Source organism: Castanea sativa, chromosome 6, assembly GCF_040712315.1.
Source record: "Castanea sativa cultivar Marrone di Chiusa Pesio chromosome 6, ASM4071231v1".
Taxonomy (NCBI): Eukaryota; Viridiplantae; Streptophyta; class Magnoliopsida; order Fagales; family Fagaceae; genus Castanea; species Castanea sativa.
This window is the reverse complement of record NC_134018.1, coordinates 32,598,172-32,611,767: the sequence shown is the minus strand read 5'-3', so window position 1 is coordinate 32,611,767 and position 13,596 is coordinate 32,598,172.

The following is a 13,596-nucleotide window of genomic DNA, read 5'->3' as shown; positions in this document are numbered from 1 at the left end:
AGATTTAGAATCATGGAGCATGGGTAGATTACTAAAGAAATACATTTCTTTTAGAAGCAAACAAACTCTAGTCATTTCAATGTTGAAGTAAATGTCATATAGGAAAAAATCTTATTTGCAAATTTGAATTTAATCAGGTACTGTAACTACTTTCATCTTAAAAAGTGCCTGAAATTTTTGTACAAACTGTGATTGTGCAACAGAAATACTGCAGGAAAAAATTTCTACATAACTGGGTAGTTAATGTTGTAACTGCAGATACGGGAAAGGCTCTCAGAATTCATAGCGAATTCAAATCAAGAAATTTCTTGGTGTAGATAACATCATTGTCTAAATCCCTCATCCTACATATCATTAAAGGAGCCATATGTCTGAAGTACAGTGACAAAGGCACTCATCAATTGTAAATACCAAAATTTCACATTGGGATATCTACTCAAATTGGCTGCTGATATTTTACACAGTAAAACATCTCCACGAATAACTGTTCCTCAATCATCTTCATCTTCTTCATCATCATCATTCATAGTGATCGTTGGGATTGTGCCTTTTGAGAACAATACATTTCAGCCACCTTAAAACAAGAAAGTATAAAGAATAATACTAAAACATTAAACAAAATACATGGAGATGGAGTTGAAACCAAAAATTGGAGGACAATTTGATGATGCTCAAAATTGTCAGTAGGTCTATCGTCCAGTGAAACGTGAAGAGTAATAAATCTATGAGTAAACCTATGAATCTGCAAAAAATAGAGTATTGGTAAAGTCAAGTCAGAAACTGATAGTGAACCATTTGAAAAGGAGATTCTGAATAGTTTTTTTTTTTTTTTTTGCGTACCTCGAAATTGGGATGTTTTGGTGTTTATATAAGGGTTTGCGGATGATTACCGTAGCTGGATTATAGGGATATGGTGTTATCCCTCAGCTAACATGTAGGAGTTAGGATCTATCCCATAGTTGATCTGTAGGGAGTGAAGAGTTATCCCTTAACTGATTTGTAGAAGATCGTCAGCTTTTGGTCATGACGTATGGTTGCACTAGTCATTTCTGGTCTTCCAGTTTTGGTGTATAGGTTTTTTTTGGGTGGCCAACTTATTTGGAAAGAGTAGCACATTGCAGAAGAGTCGCCATGGAGTTGGTTAAAATATTCCCCATCACAATTACTTCAATTAACGTTCACAAAATAGATCAAGCAAATTAACGTTCACAATTTTTTTGTGTTAAACAATGATTTGCACTCTCAACTTTGGTTGTCAATTGAGCAATACTACATCCAAACTGTGTAGCATGTATAAAATAGTGTAATACTCTATACCCGACAATTACCGCACCAACAACAAAATGAAAATATAATACTCTTTCCATCCCAAATTATTAATCCAACTTCTTTTTTTTTAATGACAGAGAATAATTACTTTCACTTACAAAATTCAATTTTTTAAAAGAACATCATTTAATGTGTTGCTTTTATTTAAAACCTACAAGTTTTCAAAATTGCTTAACTTAAGTTATAAAGAATTTTTAAAAAAAAAATGTTATAAAGAAATAATAGTAAGAATTTTATTTATTAAATTTTTTAAGGCTATTTTGGGATATTCCAAAATGGAAGTGAGGATCCAAAACATTTGGGACAGAGGGAGCAAATTAATAATTTGCATATATCCACGTATTGATCTCCAATGTCTCTAGCACTTTAGACTCTCCAATACTGGTAAAGATACCACAGGAAAGGGGGGGAAAGCCAAAAACTTACAAAGATAAATACAAACTAGAATTTTACCAATTTGTGAACAACCTACAGACTTCTCACATAATTTGAGAACATTTGGATACATTTCTTGGCCTTTTTAAATACTTGCGTTATTAGAGAACTTCACTATTCCTATTATCAGTACAACAACAACAAACAAAGCCTTTTCCCAAAATTTGGGATCAGTTACAGATCCTTGATAGGATTGGACATACGTATCATTTTCCTCCATTACTTCTTTGATACTCATTTAATTAATATTTCTTTTCTATTACTTCTACTAATTTGATTTTTTTTTTTTTTTTTTTTTTTTTTTTTTGGTCTCCTTCTACTAAGAGATGGAAAACAAAAGTGTAAAGACAAGGGATGAGGAATATTCACAATGAACAAAACAAAGCATTCAGAAAAAAAGGACATGAGACTCAAGAAGTTCAATTTTCAGGTTTTGAGAAAAAATATGGGAAACAAAAGAAAAAGGAAAGAAGTTATAGGAATATTTACAATAAACAAAAAGGATAATATCGTTACCTCAGTGGGTTCAAAGTTTAAACCATACATCTGGAGCTGACTTCGCTGAATCATCACACCGGTAGTACTGCAAGAATTCAGAAGAAAGTCAGATTTTTTTTTTTTCTCTTTTTAATTAGAAGTGTCAATATGTAGTATTATAAACTTGTTAGAAATTTATAATAGAATTCCTCTTAAAGAATTGCAAGCTAAATGAGAAGAATGTTACAACTTGGAAGTAGCAAGTAGAATTATACCATCCCTAACTATAAACAACCCTCCAGTGGGAGCATCAAAACTAAAGAGCCGAGCACAGACCTCTGGTTTAGAAATCAATTTTTTTAGAATAGAGACTGGCAGAACGTTCTTCAAGACCTGCTTTAGATAATCCATTTCCTACCAATCACATTCAAATATTATACCAAATGAAAATCAGTAGGTAAAAACACTCAATAGCTAGTCGCATGCTAAAAATTAAACCACATTTTTGACTCCCCTAATTTGCAAATGCTTTGATATTCATCATCACTGCTGTCATAACAAGCAAGAAGAAAGGAACCATAGACACCTAATTAAGGAGAAACAGTATTATCACCATCAACAAAAAATAGGCTTGAACTTAAGATTAGGGCACTGATAGAAGAGGAAAAGAAAGATAGCACAGCCTATACATCACAAAAAGAAACATTATATATATATATATATATATATATATATATATATATATATATATATATATATATATATATATAGATATAGATATGAGGCTCCTTCTGGATCTGATTTTCCACTTATTGAACCTCCTCTTCCTTTTAAACATCTGCGTGTGATAAATTTGATGGATATGGATTGTGAAACTCCTGTTTTTCAAATTGATATGGTTGCTTTAAGTAATGAATACTTTTCTAAAGCAAACCGTGATAAAAGAAAGTATTACCAAAGTACTTTTGCTCAGTCTGAAAAAGACAGAATCAAAAGGAAATGGAGAGAAAAAATAAATTTGTTAAAACAATATATTTTGTTTTTTGACCATCTTAAGAATTATTATGTTTCAAGAAATGAGATTCATACCAATTACTTGAACGTAATAAAAAAATCTGCTTTTGTTAAACATGATAAACTGTTGTTAAATCCAGTCATCCACCCCTTGAAACTATTTTGATTACTTGCAAAAATGATAAAGAAAGCACTGAGGTGAAAGCCTCCCCTTTCAAAATTGCTAATGATAAAACTCCTGCTTTTGCTATTATTGAACAAAACAATTTTACTAATGAATCTTTGCATATTATTGGTCAACAATTTGACCGTATTGAAGAAAATATTGTTAAAAAACTTGCTATTTCAAAGCCTGAGAAGCCTTTGATTGATTTACCCAGTCAAAGAAATAATATTGATTTTAAAAATTCTCAGAGTAAGGCTTTTGATTTAGTTAATTCACAAGGATCAACTGTTGAAAAGATTAAAAAAATGCTTGCTGATTTAAAAGTTAAAACTGAGCAAACCTCTACTTCTAGAAGCGCTGCTTGTGCTATTTCAAGAAATAAGAAAGAAATTGTTTCTGATGAAAACACAAATTCTAACTCATTATCTTCTGATTCTTTAAAAAATGTTTTTGATGATGGTTTAAGTTTACCTGAAATTAAAAGATTTATTGGAAAACCCAATCCTACTTCTTTTACAAAAAACTGGTATTCTAAACCTACTCCTCCTGATTTACAGTTTGAAGAAAGATCTTCTCAAACTCAATTTTCTGTTTCTGCTGATAAACTTTATGAATGGAATAGTGATGGTTTGTCTGAACAAGAAATTATTAACAAAATGGCTCACATGTCTATGGTTGGCATTGCATACATAAACAATCATGACAATCTTGATCATCCTGATATTGTTAATTTGCTTGCTTCTGGTTTTACTGGTTCCCTTCGAGGCTGGTGGGATTCACATCTCTTAGAAGAATCCAGAGAGTCTATTAAACATGCTATTAAAAGAGATACTGATGGTATGCCCATTTTTTATGAAAATATTAACCGTGGTGTTCCTGATGGTGTTAATACTTTGGTTTACACCATTCTTAAATATTTTGTTGGTGCTCCATCTAATATTTTGTCTCGAATTTCTGATTATTTGAATAATTTGAGATGTCTTACTATGTCTGGTTACAGATGGTACCAAAATGTATTTACTTCCAGAGTCATGCTCAGAAAAGACTCTACGAAGCCTTATTGGAGAGAGAGGTTTATTGACGGACTACCTCCTATCTTTGCTCATAAGGTAAAAAATGAATTAATTGGTAAAAATGATTCTATTGATTTTGATAATTTAACTTATGGTGATATTTTCAGCACTATTAAAAAACTTAGAATTAATATGTGCAATGATGAAAAATGGTTAAAACAATAGTTAAAAGATAAAAAGAAAGCTAAATATGAAATGGGTAATTTCTGTGAACAATATGGTTTACCTCCTATTGCCATTTCCAGGCAAAAAGGAAAAAGTAAACATGATAAAGTTTACAAAAGTTATTCCCATAAAAAGCATAAAAGATACAGAATCCACTTTGTTAAACCCAATGATTTTTATGCTAAAAACAAACCTGCTTTTCAAAAACATGATAAACAGAGATCAGGTAAAGGTAAATGCTTTAACTGTGGCAAATTTGGCCATTTCAGTAAAGACTGTAACCAAAAGCCTGGTAAGTTAAAAAATAAGTTGAACATGTTAAACATTAATAAGAATAATCAAAATGAACTATTTCAAATCCTTGAATCTGCTGCTCCAACTGATTCCTTTGAAGATGATTTTTCCTCCTCATCTGATTCTGATTATCACTCCCGTAATGATGTTTCTAAATCCCCTAATATTAAACTTGGCTGTAGAGATTCTTGTTGTAACGTGATTAAATCTGTTAAAATGTTAACCAAAAGTAAAGAGAATGATGATCTACTATTAACAATGATAAGTAAAATTGAAGACCCTAATTTACAAAAAGATTATCTTGACAAGATTTTGAAAAACTTAACAAAAGAAGATAAGGTTAAAAGACCTAATTCTAAGATAAGTTTTGAAGAAACTCTGAAAAGATTTAATAAAAATAAATCAAAAGATGTAACTGTTAATGATCTTCAACATGAAATAAAAACTGTTAAACAAGAAATAATTCAATTAAAAAATGATGTTAAAACTATTAAACATGATAATGATCATCTTAAACAAGAATTGTTAATTCTAAAGATTGATAAAACTATGGATAAACATCAATCTGATGATGATGAGCATCAAGACGGAGAGGAATCTGATCAACAAGCTTCTCCTTCTGGTAATGTTTCTGATCGTACCTTGATTAATTTGATTGATAATCAATTGTCTCTTGTTAAACATATGCTGCCCAAATGGTACACTAAAGTCAAAATTGTTGTTGCTCATGATTATGCTTTTGATGTTGTTGCTATGATTGATTCTGGTGCCGATGTTAATTGTATTCAAGAAGGATTGATCCCTTCTAAATATTTTGAAAAATTTACTGAAAGATTAGTTTCTGCTAATGGAACTAAAATGAAATCAAGTATGAATTAAACAATGCTCACGTTTGCCATGATAATGTTTGCTTTAAAATTCCCTCTGTGCTTGTTGAAAACATAACTGATAAAGTGATTCTTGGTTTGCCTTTTATTAATTCTTTGTATCCTTCCCTTACTGAAGATGATGGAATTACTACTGATCCTTTTGGACAGAAAATAAAATTCAAATTTTGCTCAAAGCATGAAATCGTAATGCTTTTAATCTGATCAATGCTAAAGTCAAACACCTTAACTTCCTTCAACAAGAAGTTAGGTACAAAAAAATTGTTAAACAACTTTCTGATACACTACAATCCAAAATTGTTAATTTCCAGAAAATTTTAATGAGTGATGTTTGTTCTGAAATTCCTAATGCTTTTTGGCACAGAAAGAAACATATTGTTAACTTACCTTATGCTAAAGATTTTAATGAAAAGAATATTCCTACTAAAGCTCGTCCTATTCAAATAAATGCTGAAACTGTTGAATTTTGTAAAAGTGAGATCAATGATTTGCTCAAGAAAAAACTTATTAGAAATAGCAAGTCTCCTTGGTCTTGTGCTGCTTTCTATGTCCAGAAAAATGCTGAGCTTGAGAGAGGCACCCCTCGCCTTGTGATTAACTACAAACCCTTGAACAAAGTCTTAGAGTGGATCAAGCATCCTATCCCCAATAAGAATGATCGTGTTCATAGGCTGAGTGATGCTGTAATATTCTCCAAATTTGACATGAAATCTGGATTTTGGCAAGTTCAAATTAGCGAGAAGGATAGGTATAAAACTGCTTTTACCACACCTTTTGGTCACTATGAGTGGAACGTTATGCCCTTTGGTCTCAAAAATGCTCCTAGTGAATTCCAAAACATTATGAATGATATCTTCAATTCTTTCAGCCATTTCACTATTGTCTACATTGATGATGTTTTGATCTTCTCCAAATCCATTAATGAGCACTAGAAACATTTGTACTCGTTTCTGGACACTATCAAAAAAAATGGTCTTGTTGTCTCTGCTAAGAAAATCAAACTGTTTCAAACCAAAGTCAGATTTCTCGGCTATGATATTTTCGAAGGACATATCCGTCCTATTGATAGAGCCATTCAATTTGCTGATAAATTTCCTGATGAAATTATTGATAAAGCCCAACTTCAAAGATTTCTTGGTTCCTTAAATTATGTTACTGATTTTTACAGAAATCTAAGAAAACAATGTAAACCATTTTTTGATCGGTTACAAAGTAATCCTCCCCCTTGGACTGATATTCATACTTCTCTTGTTAAACAGATCAAATCCCATGTTAAGACTTTGCCCTGTCTCGGTATCCCAACTGTTAATGCCTTCAAAATTATTGAAACTGACGCCTCTAACATTGGTTATGGGGGCATTCTAAAACAAAAAGTTTCACCTGATTCTTTTGAGCAAATTGTTCGCTTCTACTCTGGTGTCTGGAATACAGCACAATTAAACTATAGCACTATAAAGAAAGAAATTTTATCTATAGTACTATGCATTTCAAAATTTCAAAGTGATTTGTTAAACCAAAAATTTTTATTAAGAATTGATTGCAAAAGTGCTAAATACGTTATTGAAAAGGATGTTGAGAATATTGCTTCCAAACATATTTTTGCTAGATGGCAAGCTATTTTAAGTGTTTTTGATTTTGATATTGAATATATTAAAGGTTCTCAAAATTCTATTCCTGATTTTCTTACCCGTGAATTCCTGCAGTGCCACAATGGCAAGTAGAGGATCCAAGATAAATGTCCTGCAGCCACACACGACCAAATTGTTAAACGAGAACCTGTCTCCCCAGGAGACATTGCTAACCGTTTTACCACCTTAGGATCAATTCCAAAGCCTAATTATTCCTCTATTTTGGTTTCTGCCTATGACCCTTATGCTTTAACCCCTGTTAACCAGCCTGTCCGAACTATTTACCCAAGGAATCCCAATGCCTCCCAATATGTTAAAAAACAATATTCTCAAAACCTATTTTTTGTTGAACCAAACCGAGCAACCATCAAGAACCCTCTTCAGATTGCAAAAAGTTATTTCCCTCCTTTATGTCACTGGGTTCCCGAACATGGTGGTAAGAAGTTAGAATTTTATTCTGACATTTTACGCCAAGAAGATGCTATTGTAATTAAAACTAATTTTGATATAGATGATAAAACCAAAATTATTTACCACAGTGTTTACCTAAAAAATATTGCTACTGAAGCCAGTTGGGGACATTCCCCTACCTCTACTAAAAAACTCCCTAAGCACTCTATTCCATATTCATACCATGATTATATTGACGCTTGGTTCAGATTTATGCTTCACCAGAATGAAACAATGACTCATTCATGGTTTATTAACTTTGATAAAGAATTAGACAACAATGTTGATTTGCCTCTTTGGTTCATCCGTTGGTGGAATCAATTTGGTTCTGATATTGATATCTTCCCCAAACCTCTTGTTGACTGTTTCAATTTTTGGAAGCAAGGTTTCAAGGTAAATGCTCATAATGCCAAATTTCCTACCCTTCTCCACTTTGTTAAACGTTTCAGAGTCCCCTGGATTCTAAAGTGGCAATATGAGAAAGAAGGTGATATTCTTACTAGACATTGGTGTGTCAAATGGTGGGACAAGTTCGGATATGTTTCACAAATATTGGATAATGTTTACCGGAGACCACCTCCCAAGCATCTAACCTCTAGTGCCCAGTCTACTTCCAAGGCTCCCTCTACTTCACAAGCCTCGGATATTGATAATTTGAGTAAAGATGATTTATATGCCCTTCTCAAGAAAAAGATTGAAGAAGAGAAGGAGGCTGAGAATAGAAATTCTGAAGAAGAAGGATCTGTTGCCGAAAGCCCTGTTGCCGAAAGTCCTTATTACCCTTACCCCCAACCTTATCCAAAAGATTGGTTTGGGCATGATGAAGAATATGATGAAAATACTCCCGACCTAGGAGCCTGATTTGTCTGGCCTGCACAAAGGCTACTGATGTTACAATATTCACTCAAGAGTAAAAGTATTTACTACTGCTACCATGATTATATTGTTGACCACCCTTGGCACTACCAGCCAAACTACTTTTGGTCCCAAAAGCCAACTTGATTCCTTCCGGATATTACGCTCCTAATGCCTCTCACGGGTCCTGATATGAATAGTAAAATATCACTATTCACTTTGTATTATTCACTGCTTTATTTACCTATATAAGGGGGGTTGTCCCTTATTGTTAAACTCAGAATCTTTTCTAGGATTTCCCTTAGAACTCTCTAGGACTTCCTTAGATCAAGAAATCTCACTGATTACACAAAGCTTGTAACTAGAACTAGGACTAGCTTTCAAGCCTTGCATTTGTTTACCTAACATGTTGATCACTGTAATCTTGTTGCTACTACTACTGTAAGTATTTTGATGTATATTCAATAAACATTTATGTTTTCAATACTTTGAATTATTTTGATATAACAACTGCTTGGCTGGTTCTACCGCCTTACTTTCAATTATAATTTACTTTGAATTATTCTTTGAATTATTCCATATATCTTTATCTGTTGTGCTTCCGCCTTCTGCGCTGTGGTCCTTCCCCCCTTTATGGGGCTGGTGGGATTCACATCTCACAGAAGAATCCAGAGAGTCTATTAAACATGCTATTAAAAGAGATACTGATGGTATGCCCATTTTTTATGAAAATATTAACCGTGGTGTTCCTGATGGTGTTAATACTTTGGTTTACACCATTCTTAAACATTTTGTTGGTACTCCATCTAATATTTCGTCTCGAATTTCTAATTATTTGAATAATTTGAGATGCCCTACTATGTCTGATTACAGATGATACCAAGATGTATTTACTTCCAGAGTCATGCTCAGAAAAGACTCTACGAAGCCTTATTGGAAAGAGAGGTTTATTGACGGAATACCTCCTATCTTTGCTCATAAGGTAAAAAATGAATTAATTGGTAAAAATGATTCTATTGATTTTGATAATTTAACTTATGGTGATATTTTCAGCACTATTAAAAAACTTGGAATTAATATGTGCAATTATGAAAAATGGTTAAAACAACAGTTAAAAGATAAAAAGAAAGCTAAATATGAAATGGGTAATTTCTGTTAACAATATGGTTTACCTCCTATTGCCCCTTCCAGGCAAAAAGAAAAAAATAAACATGATAAATTTTACAAAAGTTATTCCCATAAAAAGCATAAAAGATACAGAACCCACTTTATATATATATATATATATATATATATATATATATATATATATATATATATATATATATGTAATCAATCAATATCAATATATATATAAAAGCAGAGACCTCATGTGAGAGTGCAAGAGGTCCTGCCACGTGGCACTCTAATATTGCATTTAACGTTTTTTACATTTTTTCATTAAGTTTTTTTAACCGTTACCCAATTAATTATAGTAACTTATTTTTACTATTATATAAATTTAGCATTTTTTATCACTTTTTATTAAGTTTTTTTTTACTGTTACCCAATAGATCATAGTAATTTCTTTTTATTACTATCCTGCCACGTGGCACTCTAATATTACATTTAAATTTTTTTACATTTTTTCATTAAGTTTTTTTTAACTATTACCCAATAGATCATAGTAACTTATTTTTACTATTATATAAATTTAGCATTTTTTACCTCTTTTTATTAAGTTTTTTTTACTGTTATCCAATAGATGATAGTAATTTCTTTTTACTATTATATAAAAAATAGATCATAGTAATTTCTTTTTACTATAATATAAAATGTGGGTTGTTCTTGACAATTAGACCCATTAGACCAAAATTAATTAACTATGAACAACATTTTCATAGTAGACCAAACCTTATGAAAAACTCAAGCCAATTCTTACCTTACATATTACGACCCAAGTTTGACCATTCCCACGTGTAAATCAAAACAAAAACTCTTACCCTCTTACAATATCTTTTCTTCCTCCCCCGCGTATAGGTGATACTTCTAGAAAATCTCATCCTCATGAAATCATGTCTTCATTTTTCTCCAATTTCAATTCAACATGCTTTTGTCTATTAATAATGTTCTATGCAATTTATGTAGACTAATTCTTTGTCATCGATCAGTGCAACAAAAATATATATAAATCTTAAGATTCTTGAGGTTGCTGAAATAATTAACAAGTGCATATTTCTAAAATTTATAATAACAAAAAAGTCTAATAAATATCATATACTATCTCACAAAATGCCATTAACTTAATATTTTCTTAAAAAAAAATTCAATGATAGGAATGGTAAAAAAATGATCCTATACAAGAAATACCAAAAATACATGCAAAAAAAATTTCATAGGAGAATTTATCTTTAAATATTATGAAGACAATAGTAAAGATAAAATGTATTGAATGAGATCCTACGAAACAGATTTGTTAATCATTTCAATTTATAGTTATCATTTACGTAATAATTAATCATACATCATATTATTTACATTAAAAAAAATAATACATATTAATTTCAAAGTTCATTGCAAGATGTGAACTGTTAGGGTACTGCAATAATAAGTAATATTGATACAACAATAGGTTGGTATTACATTTTATGCATACTTTGTGAAAGGAATGTCAAACCACAAGCAAAATCATTTTGGTATGCAAAAGGAGAAACAAAAATAAATCTTTCTATTCCAAAGTTAAAGGCACTCACATTAACTACATACTCTCCAAATCTATATATTACTAAAAGCTAAACCGTAGCGTTTAATATTGCTACTTTCACGTTGCGCCACATCAGTTGCCACGTCATTTTTTTTTTTTAAATATAATTTGTCCTACAATTTTAAAATGATTTTTACAATTTTTAGCCCTATAAATGCAGTCCACTATTTATTTATTTACTTCCACTATCATCCTATAATAAATCCAACCCACTACTTATTTATTTACTTCCATTATCACCTTATAATAAATCTGTATAATTAATCCAGCTCACCTCTTATTTATTTAGTTCCACTATCAAGCCTAACCTAAAATCTTTTCAGTTCAGCTTTACGATTTTGTGTGAGCCTTTTTAGCTTAAAGGAAGGGGGAAAAAAAAAAGAAAAAAAACAACAACAACGTTGAAGCCTTTTTAGCTTTAGGTTTTTTTTTTTTTTTTTTTCAATTTCCCTATAATTGTTTTTAACATTTATTTTTTTAATATCTACATTTCTCCAACCTTTCTCTCTCCCTTACCATTTCATCTCCCCACTACTTATTCAATCTTTCTCCCTCCCTTACCTTTTCATCTCTCCACTACCCTCTACATTAATATCATTCTTCCTCTTTCCCTTCATCTTCCTTTATTTTTGTCTCTTCTTATTCACACCCTCTTACTATAAATTTGTCACTATCTCTTCTATTATATGCATAGTTTTCCCTCACAAAAAAATGGTTCTCTCTCTCTCTCTCTCTCTCTCTCTCTCTCTCTCTCTCTCTATATATATATATATATATATTGGTAGATTTTTTTATTTTTCTTGCATCTCTACTTTAGGTTGATAATTTTTTATATTCTTTAAAACTCTATTTTGGGTTAATGCGATTTAGTTTTGTTTTTTAAATTGTTGTTGTCGTTTTTATTTTTTATTCTCTTTGATTGTTAAATGTTATCCTATTACATTCTAAAGAATTAAATATAACATATAAAAATATAATATTATTCTATTACATAACATGATTTGGATAATTTGGTATTTATTTTATTATATAGCATGATTTTTTATAGTGCTCAATTTAGATGTTAGACTATGAGACTTTACTATTTTTTTTTTTCTAATCCTTTGTGGTGGGCAAAGTACTCTTAATAGTTGTATTAGAAGTACTCTATAATACCATTCATTTAAAGAAAAGCAAAGGTTAGCTAGACGAAAATAATCGGATAGGTGACAAATTTTAATTTTTGTAATTTTATTTTAATTATTATTATTTTATAACAATGCATGTATAGAAATTTAATTCTTAGATTTTGCTAATAATTTTTTATTTGATAATATGTTTTGGGTGGCCGGAATTATAATTTCTACAAAGAAAATAACCTTAATAGATTATCAAAAACAAAATTTTATCATAATATTGGTTCAATTAATTATTGTTAAGTTTTATTAATTTTTTTAGTTTACGTTTTTTTGGTGTTTTGGATTGTTCCTATATTATATTTATGATTGTTCCTATAATAAATAAAAATATAATTACAAAATATATTACTCTTTATTAGATTAGTTTAAATTGTAAAAAAAAAAATTAATAAAACCACCATAAAAATAATTATCACGCGCAAAGCGCGAGTTCGTGGCTAGTTGACATTAAAACCCAGGGTTTGGTTACTAAAAGACAATAAAAATAAACAATTGTGTTCGCATGTACCACTTCATTCAATTTTTTTTCAATTACCCGTACGCTTCCCCTTGCCGTAGAAACCAGCAATAGGTACGAAATCTAGTGAATCCACTAAACTGCAGAGCACACCCAATAAATGAAAACAAAATCCAAAGTCATGGTAAAAATCTAAAAACATGAAAAAGCTGATATGTAATCTTTCTTCATGTAACTTTACTCCTTACTTTTCCATGTAATTTTTCTTAAATTTTAGCCAGTGAAGTGACGGCTTTGCAGGCTCATATGTAGCATCTTTAGTCAATGTTATGAAAATTAAACCGTCACAGCTGCAAACCAAGATTAATTAGTGATGCAAAAAGAGTAGTAGTTCAATTTGGTACCTATTGCATCTTAATGAGAAGGCAAGTGATCAGGCCAAGGA